General features: G+C 38.6%; 1 long non-coding RNA gene across 1 annotated transcript in view; it reads left to right on the top strand.

The window, feature by feature from the left end:
* The window catches only part of LOC129497542 (uncharacterized), a 64,272-nt gene extending 53,618 nt beyond the window's left edge, over positions 1-10,654 (top strand). Inside the window, exon 3 of the long non-coding RNA XR_008661958.1 lies at positions 10,582-10,654. This is a non-coding gene — a long non-coding RNA (uncharacterized LOC129497542). The remainder of the gene's footprint in view (positions 1-10,581) is intronic.
* The last annotated feature ends 6,778 nt before the right edge of the window (positions 10,655-17,432 follow it).

Below are 17,432 nucleotides of genomic sequence, written 5' to 3'. Positions count from 1 at the left end.
ACTAGTCTGAGAATTCTTGGGCTTCTGACCCCTGTTGAGTTCCATTTCCCCTGAGTCCACTTTGGTGCTTGGGTGGGACCAAGAGTAATAGGTCTTGCCTGTGCCAGGATATTGCAAGCCTTGTGGGATATGAGCCTGTGTTTTATATATAAAATACCCTACACACACAGGGTATTGAAAAGATATCTATCTGTACCTCTCATGTGTATTGGAGCATTATTCATAACAGCTAAGACATGGAAACAATTAGGTGTTCACTGCTGGATGAATGGATAAAGTAAGTGTGGTATACATATACAATGGAATATTATTCAGCCATAAAAAGAGGGAAATCCTGACATTTGTGGCAACAAGGATGAACCTTGAGGGCATTATGTTAAGTTAAATAAGTCAGAGAAAATAAACTATTGTGTGATCTCACATATATAGGAAATAAAAAAAATGAACTCACAGAAAGAGGACAGATTAATGGTTGCCAAAGACAGGGTTTGGGGAAATGGGTGAAGGTTGTCAAAAGGTGCAAATTTCCAGATATAACATAAGTAAGCCCTATGGATATCATGTACAGCCTGATGATGGCAGTTAACAATATACTGTTGTATATTTGAAAATTGCTAAGTAGATCTTAAAAGTTCTTATCACAAGAAAAAAATTATGACTATGGGAGGTGATGGATTTTAACTGGATTTACTGTGGTGATTATTTCACAATATGAACATATATCAAACAATTATGTAATACACCTGAAACTGATATAATGTTAAATGTCAATTAAATCTCAGTAAAACTGGGGGGGGGGGGCAAAGTCTTTCTTGTGTCTTAGTTTCCTCATCTGCATGTGAAAATAAAATTCTCCACATATGGGTGTTAGAAGGATTAAATAAAATTATGTGCATCTAATACAGTGCCTACTATATAGTAGGTACCTACTAGATGCCATTCCTTTTCTTGTTCCTTTGGGATTATGTATAGTTCTGCTTACCAAAATTTGGAATGCTGATTCTATAATTCGTTAATAAGTATGTTTGAAATAAAGATTCTGTGGCAAGTAATTTTGGGGAAGACAGAGGTTATGTTAAATTTGAAAGATTTCACATCAAAAATCTCTCCAGTGAAATATACCAGCCAAATTTCCCCAAATATATTTGACAGCAGATGTCTGCTTTTCATGAAATGTTTATAAAATCTTGGATTAGGGGATTATGTTGCCAATTTAACTCCTCTTTATGCAGACCTCAAAATAAAGCTTCTATTTTATTGATTGATATCCTAAGATAAATTATTTCTTAAAAAACTCTATTTTTGCAGCCATATACCCATATAAATCAGGATTTCTCAATAATGTGTGGCCAAAACAAAATAGGAAATTAAACTGGATGCTGAGGATGAAATAAAATGACAGCTTGGGAATTGTAAAATGTAATCTCAGACTTTGTGTGTTTAGAAAAACATCTTTATTGTTCTCAGTGACTTCATAAAAGTTTAAAGTTATACATTTGAACATAAACTAGATGGAAATTGTTAAATTTTAAAAACTGAATTAAAATTTCACCCTCAGAATGGAGTAGTGACTTGCTGCATATAACAGAACTCTAAAAAAAATTATAAAACAGGAACCAAAAGCTATGGAGACTGAACAAAGGCAGCAGATTTGAGAGAGGAATTGAAATGAGATGAGGGAACCAAATAGGATGCATTCCTTGTTTTTTTGTGGCTTTACTTTGAAAATACGATCATGATAGAGGTGGCACCAAGTGACAAAAATTCTGATAGAAATCCCTGCCATTGTTTTGACCAGATGAACCAGGTGAAAGAGCCCTGGGGTAACCAGAGCCACCAGAGCATTAGGGCACAACCCTAACAAGGAGAGAGTCAATGAATAAAGAACAGTGCCGGGATCCCTGGGTGGCGCAGCGGTTTAGCGCCTGCCTTTGGCCCAGGGCGCGATCCTGGAGACCCGGGATCGAATCCCACGTCAGGCTCCCGGTGCATGGAGCCTGCTTCTCCCTCTGCCTGTGTCTCTGCCTCTCTCTCTCTCTCTGTGGACTATCATAAATAAATAAAAAATTAAAAAAAAAAAAAGAACAGTGCCTCCTGACCAATTGGGATTTATTTCAGGAACGTAAGGTTGGTGTAACATTTGAAAATTAATCATACAACTCATCATAGTAACAAATGAAAGATTTAAAATTATGATAATTCCAATAGATATAAAAAAGGATTTGATAAAATTCAATATTCATAAAACTAGGAATTGGAAGAATCATCATTGACTTGATAGAGGGCATCTTCAAAAACCTGCACATAGCATCATAACTAAGATTGAATGCTTTGCCTCTAAAATCAAGAACAAAACAACAATGTTTACTCTTGCTACATTTATTCAACATTGTGTTTGAGGTTCTGGCCAGGACAAAAAGGCAAGAAAATGAAGGATGGTACTAGTATAGGATAAATATATATGGATCAATGGAATGGAACAAAGGTGCATAAATAAACTCTTGAATTTATGGCCAGTTGAGTTTTAACAAGAGTGCCAAGACTATTCAATGGGAAAAGGAGAGTTAACTCAACAAGTGGGACAACTGGATATCTATATGCTCATACTATACACAAAAATTAACTCAAAATTGATCATAGACCTAAATGCAAGCACTAAAACTATAAAACTCTTAAATGAAAAATATAGGAATAGAATCTTCATGAGATTGATTAGGCAAATCTTAGAATTTCAATGTTTTCCCTGCTCAGTTTACTCAGGAATTATTTACATATGTTAAACTGCATCTATTTAAATTTCATAATCTAATGAATGCTGAAAACTGTATATGCCTGTGAACTACCTCAGCCATGGTGCTAACAAAACATTTACATCATCCCCCATAGATGCCTCATTCTTCTTTGCAGTTCATCCCTTCTTGTACCCCTCCACCCTAGGCAGCCATTGATATTATTTTTGTCCCTATGGATTGATTTGAACTTTATGTAAACGGAATCCTATAGTATGCATTCTCTTGTGTCTATAGTTTCATTCACTTGACATACTGATTTTGAGATTCACCCATGTTGTTGTGTGTATCAAGAATGCATTCGTTTTAAATTACTTGAGTAAATACTTAGAAGTGAAATGGCTGGAGATTATGGATGGTGTTAAGCATTTTAAAAAACTGCTAAGTACTTTTCCAAGGTAGAATTACTATTTTACATTTCCCCCAGCAGTGTTAGAGAATTCCACTTTCTCTATCTCCTCATCAACACTTGGCATTCTTAGTCTATAATTGTAGCTGTTCTAATTAGTGAGCAGTGGTATCTCATTGTGTTTTTAATTTACATCTCCCTGGTGACTGATAATAATGTGGATTATCTGCATATAGAGCTGAGTGCCATGACAGAAACACTGACAAAGATTTTGATACTGTTATACTGCCAGACAAAACACACACACAGACAAATAGGCAAAAGACTCCCCAAAACAACAACAAAATTGCCTGTGTTAAAAGGGATTCTGACTATCTGAACTTTAAAGTAATTCCCAAGGATGCCTGGGTGGCTCAGTTGGTTAGACATCTGCCTTCAGCTGTAGGTCATGATGCTGGGGTCCTGGAATCGAGCTCCGCATCAGGGTCCCTGCTGGGCAGAGGGTCTGATTCTCCTTCTCTCTTTGCCGCTCCCTTACTTGTGCTCTCCCTCTGCGTCAAATAAATATATGAAATCTTAAAAAAAAAAATCCCTGAGACCACTAAATTCTATGGGCAGACAGTAGACTAATAAAATAGTCTAGCCCCTCCTGCCCCCTTATCAACCTCAGAACATACTGCCCAATACCTACCTTCAGATGTGACCTAAAAGAATAATGAAAAGGTAATAATCTCCAGGGATCATAGCCAGGGACAATGGGGAACAAAGTACAAGGGATCTTACTCCTCAGGTGTGGAGTCAGGCATGATTTAGGCACATTCCCCACTCCTAAGTAGGGACCTTCAAGATTTCTGCCCAGTAGGATTTCAGATTTACTATGGGACAGTGTCTGCTATGTGTCTCCTTTAGTTTCCTTTTCTAAATGGAATTATTTACTGTGGTTTTTCTATTCTGTTGTATATTGGGTGTGTGGAGGACAGATAATTTGTCTTTATAGTGCAGAGCTCTCTGGATCAAGAGAAGCCACATCTGGACCTAATAAAGACACCATCTTACATAATGCTCTGATGAAGAGATTGCTGCATATCACCCAGTGTTATAGGTTGAACTGTGTCCCTTTAAAATTCATATGCTGAAATTCTAACCCCCAGTACCTCAGAATGTGACTGTATTTGGAGATAAGGTCTTTAAAGAGGTAATTAAGGTAGAATGCGTTCATATAGGTGGGCCCTAATCCAAGATAACTGGTATCCTTATAAGAAGAGATTAGAACACAGACTGGCAAGAAGCAAGACCATGTTGAAGGCCTAGGGAAAAGATAGCCATCTACAAGCCAAGAAGAGAGGCCTTGGAAGAAACTAAGCCTGGCAACACCTTGATCTGGACTTCTAGCTTCCAGAACTGTGCAAAAATAAATTTCTATTGTTTAAACCACCTAGTCTCTGGTATTTGTTATGGTAGCCCTAGATAACTATCACATCTAGATGCGCTGAACTCTGTGCTTGCTTCAGTGCACTGTTAGACTTTTGGGGTGACTCTATGAAGAAGTGTGTGTGTGTGTGTGTGTGTGTGTGTGCAGAAAGCAAAGTAAAAATTTTGGCTGACCTTATTAGTCATTAGGACTATTTATTGACATTTCTGGTGCTTTTCTGTATTAATCATCTTTTTCTAGGTTGTATTGCTGTAACACATGACTCCACACTATCAGTGATTTACAACAACAAGAATTTATTTCTCACACATGTTACCTGTTGGCTATAGATAGAACATGGCTCCACTCCATGAATCTTCCTCATTCTAGAATTTGTGCTGCATAAACAGCTCCTACTGAGGACATATCACTCTTGTGACAAATGGACAACAACAAAAACATTCAGATGCCTCTAAATTTTCTGCTCAAAAGTGACATGTATCACTTTTGCTTCCATTTCATTGGCTGAGCCTGGTATCAATGAAGTGGGGAAGAACACTTGACCTATAATCAGATGACAGTGGGTGGGGACATGTAATCCTTTTACAGAAGGGCAGCAAGTAATTGGTACCAGCAGTACAATCCAAGCACACAGCTTAATCGCACATCAGACCCTTTGAAGCTTACTGCTTACGCAAATTAAATGTGAGTGAATGTTATGTGTGTCGCTTGTGGGAAGAAACCTTTAAAGACCATTGCATAATTTCCCACTTTCCTTTCTCCATGCTATGGGGGAACGTTAGGGGTTGCTCAGTATACCTGTATTCCTGATAGAAAGAGTAGAGCAGAGCTCTGGACCAACTCATGATTGAATAAGAAGCTATTCTTACTCACACTGCATGCATGCATGCATGTTTCCTCAAGTTACTGAGATTTTAGAGTTGTTTGTTATCATAGCATAAGTCATTCATTATGACAAAGGGCCTAAAAGAAGTTGATAACTTGCCTTAAAAAAAAAGAAACCACCTGTGTTGTGTGCACAACAGTGATTAGCAATATATGACAATGTGTCTCTCGAGTTCTTTTTATAGCTACAACTGTTCTCCTTTCTGAAAGTGATCCAGACCATTGTGATAATCACTTCCTTCTCTTTGCTACCCTTTATGGTAGAAGATATCTGAGAAGATTCTTCGCCTATATGGCTTTTGGGAGAACTTACCCTTTTCTTTCTATTTGAGTGGTTGTGGTAGCAGTTCCAGGTAATACAGTGTTATTGAAATGAGAAAGGCACACAGAGTTAGGCCAGTGAATTTCTTCTGGGGAATTCCTTCTGGAATCAAGAAAGTATAGGGCTCTTTGTGTGGATGCATGGACTACACCTGTCAAACTTGGACCTTGATGTGGGCCAGTGTTCACTTTTGTATTATAAGCAGTAGTTGTCTGGAAAGCAGGACACTGTAGGTGTAGGGAGAACAAAGTAGATGCACAGCCGGAATAGAACAAGAAATCAGAAGTATTTGAGTTCCTGAATTCAAATTTACCTCATATCTGAAGTGACCAAAGGTGTGTATCAGGCGTCCACAAAGTAGGGACCCCAGGCCAGATTTGGCCTGCTGCTTGTTTTTGTAAATAAAAGTTTTATTGGAACACAGCCAAATCCATTTGTTTACCTATGGTTGAGTTGAGTAGTTGGCAGAGTTGAGTTGCAACAGACACCTTAGAGCTTGTAAAGCCTAAAATCTTTACTATCTGGCCCTTTGCAGAAAATGTTTGCTGACCTCTGATATCTATTACCTCATCCTTTAAAAAATAAGTATTTTATAAAATTTATATGTGAGACATATAAATTCATAAACATGTCAAACATAAATGTAAACAATATATATTCATAAATAAATGCCATTTTCATGTGTAGCAGTGCAGAATCAAAAAGATTGTCATGTTAATTATATTTAAATTAAAAAAAAAAAGATTGGAGAGCACTGCTACAGGTGATAGTGAGTCCCCAGAAATATTTGATCAAGGCAAGGGCATAGCCAGATTAGCAGGACAACTCTAGAGTCAACTTGAATGTCTATGCAGAAGCAGGGGGTACGTTAATGAACCTGATGTGAGGGTTTTCCAATTCAGACTGAAAAATTGGGTGGAGAAATAGCAGTGAGGATAGAGGGGAGGGGATTCATGCAAGTGACTCCAGTGTGGCCTTTCACCTGCAGATGACAGACTCCAGGTTTGGGGGAACAGATTGTTTGGCTACAAGAAACCATCAATAATGATTTTCGTGATCATCTCCTCTTGGCCCAGACTCCATTCCAACCAAGTTATTAATACACACATTATTCTTCTTAAAGAAATAGAGAAATGCATTCCAGATTGCCAAAGGAAGGAATTCCCTGTGATTTATAATGAAATGTTCCTAGAACTTTTTTTTTTCCAATCATCCATCTTCAAGAAATACTAAAGACAAATATTTCATGAATCCAGAGGTGCTTCTGGCCAGCATCTGGAGATGATCTTGAGAATACAAATCTGTTATCATTTTTCACCATGGGCTTCAACTGTCAGAACATGTAATAAACACAACCAGCCAGAGGGCTGGAGGGAAGCAAAAAGCGTCCAGTTAACCACTGTAGCAGGAGGCAGCAGAAATGAGGGTGTATTTGCCCATACTTTCCCCATACCCACCTTTTGTAGCTCTGCTGCATCCCTTTTCCTAACAAATTTTAAATGCCAATTAGCGACCGCTCAGTTGCTGATACTTTCCAAGGGTGTAACATCCTATCACATTGTCACATAGATGGATGATGTCATGCATAGAAGAGATGTAGGCTATGAAATCAATCAGACTTGAGTTTGAGTCTTGGTTTTGCCACTTAATATCAGTGACCTTAAAATTTCTTAGCCTTGTTGAACACTATTTCCACATCAGTGAAATGAACTTGCCAATAAAGTGATAATGTAGGTGAAATTGTTAGCACAGCTTTTGGCATAGCCTAAACAAAGAGTTTGTAATTATCAATTCAAAACCATTCTCACATTACCACTACCCATTTACGAGATGGTTAAATGAACGAAGACAGAAAATACCAATTATTGGTAGGAATATGGAGCAACTGGGATTCTCATATGCTGCTAGTTAGAGTGTCAAATGAGCATAAGCTACTTTGCCAGTACCCACCAAGCTGAACGCCATCCACTAGTCAGCAATTCCACTCCTAGGTATGTCCCCAAAGTGAATGCTTTCAGATGTTCACTAAAAACATCAACCAGAATGTTCAAAGCGGCCCTATTCATTATAGTATCCAAATAGAAACTACTTAAATGCTCATCACTACTGTAGCTCAGAGCTCAGAAAAACTTTTCTGTGAAAGGCCAGGTAATCAATATTCAAACTGCAAGGACCAAGAGGCAAAAATTACCTTATAATTACTTTACTTCTCTTTGCAGTGCCCCAGCAACAGTGCAAAGCAATAGAGTGCTGATAAGCTAAGCTTTCTGTTGCAACTGCCTCCCTCCCATTGTAGTGTGAAAGCAGCCATAGGTAATAGAAAAAAGAGTGAGGTGGTGTTGCCCAATAAAATGTTATCTATGTACAAAAATGTAGAAGTGCAGAATCAATAAGATTGTCACGCTAATTATATCTCAATTAAAAAAAAAAGATTGGAGAGCACTGCTACAGGTGATAGTGAGTTCCCAGAAATATTTGATCAAGGCAAGGGCATAGCCAGATTAGCTAAAAATGTAAATTTCATGTAATTTTTATGTGCTGTACAGTATTATTCTTTTCTTTTTTGAATTTTTGTCATACTTATTTTTAAAGTTTTTATAGGAGTATGATTAATATACAATGTTATATTAATTTTAAGTATACAACATATTCATTCAACAATTCTATATCCAGGGGGAGTCCGGGTGGCTCAGTGGTTTAGTGCCGCCTTCAGCCCAGAGCGTGATCCTGGAGACCCGGGATCGAGTCCCACATCAGGCTCCCTGCATGGAGCCTGCTTCTCCCTCTGCCTGTGTCTCTGCCTCTCTATCTCTGTCTCTCATGAATAAATAAATAAAATCTTAAAAAAAAAAAACCAAAAACAATTCTATATCTAGTGCTTCATCATGATAAGCATGATCACCATAGAATGTTATTACAATATTATTGACTATATTTCCTATACTGTACTTTTCATCTCTGTGACTTTTTTATTTTTAAACTGGAAGTTTAATGGAAATCTATATGTCTTAATACCCTTTATTTCAACACCCCCCCCCCCCAACACCTAGCAACCATCAGCTTATTCTCTGTATTTGAGAGTCTGGCTTTTTGTTATTCATTTGTTTTGCTTTTCAGATTCCACATATAAGTGAAATCATATGGTATTTGTCTTTCTCTGACTTATTTCACTTAGCATAACACCCTCTAGGTCCATCCATGTTGTCAATGGCAAGATCTCATTCTTTTTTATGGCTGAGTAACATTCCATTGCATGCACATGTATGTATCACACATCTTCTTCATCCATTCATTATTATGGACACTTGCTTCCATATCTTGGCTATTATAAATAATGCTTTTGGCTTTTTAAAAATGTTCAAGAATAGGGGATCCCTGGGTGTCTCAACAATTTAGCACCTACCTTTGGCCCAGGGCATGATCCTGGAGTCCCGGGATCGAATCCCACGTCGGGCTCCTTGCATGGAGCCTGCTTCTTCCTCTGCCTGTGTCTCTGCCTCTCTCTCTCTCAGTGTCTCCCATGAATAAATAAATAAAATCTTTAAAAAATGTTTAAAAATACACAGACCATTCTTACCTTGCAGGCTGTATAGACATATAGGACATGGGCCAAATTTGAATATAGGTTGCCAACCTCTGGTACAGTTTAAAAATTATGTATTCACACAGTGGAATACTACACAACAACAGGTAGATACAACAATATAGATGAATCTCATGAACATAATATCAAGTGAAAGAAGCCAGTTGCAGAAAGTATAGGATTACATTTATATAAATTACAAAAGCAGGTGAAACAAATCTATGATTATGTAAATCTGCATGGTGGTTACTGTATGCGAATTAGGGACAGGAGACAGAGCAAAGGAGATTTGGGAATGAATAGTTATGGGTGTTTTTTCATTTAGTTTGTTTAAGTTTACAAAATCTAACCAGCCACACACTTCTGTGCACTTTTTTGTATGTATATCATACTTTAAGAAACACTGGGGGAAGAAAAGAAACAAAGTCTCTTCTTTAGCGCAAGCCTCCTTTATTTCACAACCAACCAATTTACAAGTTTCTAGGTGTTCTTCCCCACTTTAGTTACCTTATTTATTACTCCAGAGAATTTGAAGTATCTATCCTTTTCTTTAGCAGAAAGAACAGCTAGGGTATAGACAAGAGCTCTGTACTTAGAAATGAAGATCAGAGTTTAACTCCACTGTGTACTGATTGTGTAACTATGGGTAAAGCACCTAGTTTTTTTAATTTTTATTTTGTTGTCTGAAAAATGGGAAAATAATTCTGTATATGTGCATTTGGTGTAAAATGCACCTTGATAATGAAGAATTGCTCTGTTTACCCGTATACCTCTGTACAAATTATCACTACCTATGACATACTTTCTTAACAACTCACAATTTCAAGTTTAAACACATCCACCCCCTTCCTTCTTTGCCTCCTGGTCCTCCACTTAGGGAGACAGTACTTAAAATGGTGAGGAACATAGACTGTCAGCTCAAATCGTGACTCTGTCACATGTCTTATAGTTTCTCTGTGCCTCAGTTTCCTCATTGGTAAAATATCTACTTTATATTATTGTTCTAGAGGTTGTGGCAGTCAGCCTCCAAGATATTCTGGACGACCCCTGTCTCCTGGCCTGGTGTCCATGCCCTGGTGTAATGCTTCCTGCATTATATGAGGTTTGGGCTGTGTGGTGATAAGATATGGCATAAAGGAAGGCAATTCGCCTCTGAGATTAGGGTTTGAAAGGCAGTGGCTTCCACATTTGGCAACCTCTCTGTCTTGGATCTGCTGCCAGGTCAGACAACCTTATGGAAAGGCCTTCATGGTGAGGAACTGAGGCCTGACAAGAACCACAGGAATGATCTTGGATGTGGATCCTCCAGCCCCAGGTGAGTTTCAAATTGACTACAACCCTGGCTATCAGCTTCTCTGCAATCTCACAAAAGACTCGGAGTCAAAATGATTCAGCAAGCTGCTTCCAGATTCTTGAACCTCAGAAACTGATAATCAGTGACCTTACAACAGTGAATGGTGCCTGATGCATAGTAAGCATGCAATAAATTGTCTTCGGATGTCTGGGTGGCTCAGAGGTTGAGTCTGCCTTTGGCTCTGGGTGTGATCTCTGGCCCCGGGATTGAGTCTCACATTGGGCTCCTTGAGGCAAGCCTGCTTCTCCCTCTGCCTGTGTCTTTGCCTCTCTCTCTCTCTCTCTCTCTCTCTCTGTGTGTGTGTGTGTGTGTGTCTCATGAATAAATAAATAAGGTCCTTTAAAAAATATATATTAACTGTATTTATCATCTGCTCCCTAAAAGCTGGCACTTCCACATCTATCAAGCTCTTTGCTGATGTCAGTGCTTCCTGTTCTGGAAAGTCATTGTCAATGGATCGAGCATGGGCAGTTTCCTTTCCTTTCTGTAGTCCCTTTAAAGACCAAGCATTATTAGGAGGCATCTGTCTGCAGAGCAGTGACAGTGTGGCTGTGGGTTCCTATGGAAACACTTCCTCACCCAGCACTCTTTCTCAAGGGATCTCTCCAGGCTCTGCCTCTCAAAGCCTTGGTGCTGCCTTCTGGTCTTTGTGGCACATCCTATTCTTCAGGTGTCTTTCCTGCTTTCTCAATCTCCTCAGATGTGTTGGTGATTCAGATTCTCCTTCTTTTGGATGTGAATTCTTGTTCCCTTTTGCCATAGGCACCATAGTTGCAGGGTCAGCGATTGAGTCAATTAGTGTTTCTAGAAGTATAGGTGGAGACAGGTTAGGAGTGTAAGAGATTTATTGGGGGTTGGTGTCTGTGAGAGGTAATAGGAAGAGAAGCAGGGGCAGGTAGGGAAAGTCTCAGCCTGTGATGTAGACCTGACACCTGGGAAAGGAAAGGAGGTAAGAAGAAAGACTAGGGCAGGAGAACTGCAGATCAGGTCTGAAAAGTCAGGTGTCCAACAGCTGTAGGGCAAAAAGCCTGAAAGAGGAGTCCCAATCCAGGCTGAAATGGAGAGGCTTAGATACATTTTCCATGCTCAGTCAGCAGTGAGGGCTCCCTGGGAATGCTAGGGCTTTGACTTAAAAGCTAAGATGGATCCTAAAGTTGCTAATGGCTAGAGGCTGTCAACTTATTGTTCCTGACAGCTAAATGGCAGATTCTTTCTTGACAGGAGGTCCAAGTGGTGCACTTACATGGCTGCTGCAACCATCTTCATCGCTGTGGCCAGGCCTGGCCTCCTGTGTCCCCTACCTGTGTCAAACACCTGCTTGGAAATGGTATCAACAGGACCTAAATGGAGTGTCAGTGTGAAAAACCAAGGGACTCATAGAGGTGAAATGAGAATTAGTTATCTCTCAGGCAACCTGAGGGGACCCAATGGGGTTTGATAGTAATCAATCATGGTTTTTCACTCAGCATATACTGAAAGCTCTGTACTGTGCAGGCATTTCCTGGAGGAATCCCAAACTATAGGATTGTAAAATGGGAAGATACATGAGTGCCCAATTAAGTCTCCCTTTCATGAGCAGAAATGCCTTGTAGAGTACTCCATATAGGTTCACTCTCCTCTTGCGTATCTCCAGTGATGGTGAGCTGAAGTCATCTCTTTGGTTGTGAACAGCTCTACTTGACAGAAGCTTCCCCTTCAGTGGAATTCAGAATGCTCTCACCACCTTTAATTTTTGAAGTCACTTTAATAAAACTTCCTGTTCTCTTGTTTATTAATCCTATAGATATTTGGAGATGATTGTCATTGTTCCTGAAATACTATAAGAGAAGAGAGGCTACTGGAGCCTCTGATTCCTCAACTTTACAACAATGGTGTCTGACTGTTCTTGATCACTGTGGTCTCTTTATGACCTAAAAGTCTATGAAGCCATGAAAACTTCATGGAACAATTCTCAAATAAAAGAGAAATCCATATAAATTAAAAGACGATGTGCTTTTTTTGAAGTGTTTGTTGTACATTTCCTCTGGAGCACATTGGGACTCAGGAATAGTGGGACCATCCGCCGAGCCATTGCTCATTTATGTTGAAATAAAACAGGCTCTGGCTAATTAGAAGCATGCTCCTCGAGATGAAACAATACAAGCTTTCCATTTCCCCACCATTAGCAATTCCTGATGTTGACTGGCCATGTTAATATAACCCCCACTCTACAACAGGAAAAAAAAAATAAAGCAGGAATGATGATTCACAGCACAAGAAAGAGTTCTTTATACTTACACTCAACCAGCACACACTAATGCTCTAGGTACTCACTATGCACTGGCCTCTATGATAGGTATTTTCACATATATTATTAACTTTATTTTATCCTCACAAGAATATTATGAGGTAGATTTTATTAGCTGCACATTTCAAATGAAGAAATATGAGCCTCAGAGCAATCAGGTGATTTGTTCAAGGTTACCTAGCTGATAAGTGGATAAACTAGAACTGTCTGCTACGAAGTCCAGTGCTCTGTTCACTCCACTGGCTACAAGGAAACTTATTAATAAAAAACCATGCCTATGTATGTAGTATGCAACTATTTTAATTCCGGTTGCCCCAGAGGTATACTCTGAAGTTAAGGTTAAGGTGAAAGTAGTTTATTATCAGAGGATAAAGAAGTATCAAAAGAGGATGGTAAAGTGAGTCAAAGAAAAGGTAGCCAATAAATTATGCATCATCAAACCAGGTATCATTGTGGGCAATTGGAACTAAATTCTGCTGGGGAAATTCTGAGAGTCAGTGCAGAATACAGTAAATCTACCCAAAAGGGATGGGGCTAGGGCTTTTATAAACCAACTCTGTCAGTCATTGGTTGAGATCTTCTTCTAGCAGATATTAATTACCTGGCACTAACTACCTGCCAAGTAGGTAGACAAAACATGTTTTAGAAGCCTGAGAGAGACCTTACACAGAGAAATTTGGCATCTGGCAATTAGAGTTTTAGTTGGTATGCACTGAAGTAAAGGCAAGAGGATATGGCACCTGGTACAATAAGTAATGCCAGATTCTACACAATCTGTCAACAAACATATCTTGACCACCTACTGTGTGGAATAGCACAGGGTGAACCACACGGATATGGACATGCTTTCATGTGGCTTAGTATCAGAAGGAAGGCAGAAATATGTTATTTTAAATAAATATAAAATAATTAAAATGTACTTTCATGGGTAGGAGAAGCTATAAACCCCACTTAGCTAAGTCTTACTACAAAAAAAAAAAAAAAAAAAAACTAGAAAGAACCCACAATAAAAACCCTCTCATTCATTGTTACTCTTTGTCTCCTTTTACCTCTGACTCCTATCTTTTCTCCTTTTTGGAGCCAAATTTCCTAAAACAGTGAGTTTAGAATCTGCCTTCTCCAATGAACTATGAGACCCTCTGGGGATGGGCCTTTTTTTGTTTGTTTGTTATCTTTAATTGTATTGTGTAGTATTTGACACATAAAAAAAGAACATATGGATTTGAACACCAGCCAAGATGGAGTAAGATCACTCCAGTCTATCTTTCTCACTGATTATTTTGTCATAAAAACTTATGACAAAATACAAAAGAATACAATTAAAAAAAATTTTTTTGGAAAGATTTATTTATTCATGACAGACACAGAGAGAGAGGCAGAGGGAGAAGCAGGCTCCATGCAGGGAGCCTGATGTGGACTCAATCCCGGGTCTCCAGGATCACGGCCTGGGCTGCAGGCGGCACTAAACCACTGGGCCACTGGAGCTGCCCAATAATACAATTTAAGGACTCCAAACACTAACAACAACAGGCAGATTGAGAGGGAAGTCTTTTGTTGAATAATGATGCATAATTGAGATGAGTTTCAGAGTCTTTTTTCCCTGGTTTCTCCCAGATTTGACCTAAAGGTAGACAGAGTCCTATACTGCAGAGAGGGGACATATAACAAAATTTGGAAAAAATTCCTCTGTGTTATAGCCTGAGGACTGAGAACAGGAGCCTCTTATTACCTGGAGAGTATAGGAGGATATTCTTGCTTTTTTGAGGTGGGGCTTCTCCTTGTCCTTCCCTGGTGCCAGCCCCATGACAGGGTGGTCATGGTGAGGACTTCTAAGTCCACTAGGGATAAACTGTCTTTCTGGCCAAAGAAACTTGAAAAAGAATTCTCTCTCAAAGAACAGAGAAAATCCGTTTTTTACCCTCTTCTTTCCTTAAGGCACTTTGTCTTGAGGGTAGGCACATGTCCATGGACTTTCTCAATAGCACAAGAAGAACTCTGATTTTTTAGCCAGAGGACTCAGAAAGGGAACCCTCTGGTTTCCATAGAAAACAAAGAGTGTGTGGGAAATCATGGTGGAAGAGTTCTGGAAAAGAGGATCCCTGAGTCTGTGTATAAAGTGACACACATCCTTAACTCACCAAACTGAAATGTATGGAATAGACCAATGAAGCATAGTGAAGGCTTTGAAAAACAGAACTGACATTGGAACCACCACTCACAGAAGGTGAGCTAGAACTCTTTGTCTGACCTAACTGATCACCTGTTAATACAACAAATCAACATTTTATAGTATTTTATTTTAGTAAGACCTAGAGCTTCACAACAAAACATTCAAAATGTTCTGGATTTAATCCAAAGTTACATGTAAAGGACCAGGAAATTCTGGCCCACTTTTAAGGGAAAAGACAATAAATATCAACCTGGAGATAACCCAGATATTGGAATTATCAGACATAGACTTTAAATCAGCTCTTAGAATTATTCTCCATGAAGAAAAGTGTATACATTTGAACTAAGTGGTAAGGTAGAAGCTTTTAGAAAACAAATAGAAATATAATCAAGAAGCAAATCAAACTGGAAGAAATAGAAAATCTGAACAGACCCATAACCAGCAAAGAAATGGAATCAATAGTCAAAAATCTCCCAACAAAATAGAGTCCAGGGCCGGATGGTCTCCCAGCATAATTCTATCAAACATTTAAAGAATTAATACCTATTATTCTGAAATAATGGAATATTTCAGAAAATGGAAATGAAACGAAAACTGCCAAACTTTTTCTATGAGGCCAGCATTATCTTGATCCTAAAACCAAACAAAGATCCCATCAAAAAGGAGAATTATAGACCAAATATCCCTGATGAACATGGATAGAAAATTTCTCACCAAGATACTAGGTAATAGGATCCAACAGTACATTAAAAGGATTATTCACCATGACCAAATGACATTTATTCCTGGGCTGCAAGGGTGGTTCAACATCCACAAATCAATTAATGTGATACACCACATTAATAAAGAAAGGACAAGAACCATATGATCCTCTTATTAGATGCAGAAAAAGCATTTGACAAAATACAGCATATTTTCTTAATAAAAACTCTTTGCTGTGTAGGGATAGAGGGAACATACCTCAATATCATAAAAGCTATATATGAAAAACCCATAGCAAATATCATCCTCGATGGAGAAAACAGCTTTTCCCCTAAGGTCAGAAACACAACAGGGATGGCCACTCTCACACTGTTGTTCAACATAGTCTGGAAGTCCTAGCCTCAGCAATCAGACAACAAAAAGAAATAAAAGGCATCCAAATTGTCAAAGAAGAGGTCAAACTTTCACTCTTTGCAAGTGACATGATACTCTATGTAGAAAACCCAAAAGATTCCAAGGAAAAAAATTGCTAGAATTGATACAAGACTTCAGCAAAGTGGCAGGATATAAAAACAATGCACAGAAGTCAGTTACATTTCTATACACTAACAAGAAGGAAGAAGAAATAGAAATCAAGGAATCAGTCCCATTTACAATTGCACCGAAAACTGTAAGATACCTAGGAATAAACCTAACTGAAGAGGTAAAGGGTCTGCACTCTGAAAACTATAGAACACTTATGAATGAAATCAAGGAATACACAAAGACATGGAAAAACATTCCATGCTCAAGGAGTGGAAGAACAAATATTGTTAAAATGTCTATGCTACCCACAGCAATCTACATATTTAATGTAATTTCTATCAAAATACCATCAACTTTTTTCACAGAGCTGGAACAAACAATCCTTAAATTTGTGTGGAACCACAAAAGACCCCAAATAGCCAAAGGAATGTTGGAAAAGAAAACCGAAACTGGTGGCATCACAGTTCCGGACTTCAATCTCTATTACAAAGCTGTGATCATCAAGACAGTATGGCACTGGCACAAAAACAGACACATAGATCAATGGCATAGAATAGAGAACCCAGAATGGACCCTCAACTTTATGGTCAACTATTCTTCAACAAAGCAGGAAAGAATATCCAATGGAAAAAAAAAAACCTCTTCAACAAATGGGGGACAATTGGACAGCCACATATGGAAGAATGAAACTGACCACTTTCTTACATCATACACAAAAATAAACTCAGAATGGATTAAAGACCTAAATGTGGGACAGGAATCCATTAAAATCCTAGAGGAGAACACAGGTGTCAACCTCTTTGACCTCAGCCACAGCAACTTCTTGCTGGAAACGTTTCCAAAAGCAGGAGAAGCAAAAACAAAAATGAACTATTAGGACTTCATCAAGGAAAAATTTTTTCTTGCACAGGAGCGGGAACAGTCAACAAAACTAAAAGGCAGCCTATGATATGGGAAAAAATATTTGCAAATGTCTTATCAGATAAAGGGCTGGTATCCAAAATCTATAAAGAACTTATCAAACTCAACACCCC

This window comes from Nyctereutes procyonoides, unplaced genomic scaffold, assembly GCF_905146905.1.
Source record: "Nyctereutes procyonoides isolate TBG_1078 unplaced genomic scaffold, NYPRO_anot_genome, whole genome shotgun sequence".
Classification (NCBI taxonomy): domain Eukaryota; kingdom Metazoa; phylum Chordata; class Mammalia; order Carnivora; family Canidae; genus Nyctereutes; species Nyctereutes procyonoides.
This window is presented reverse-complemented; position numbering and strand designations above follow the sequence as displayed.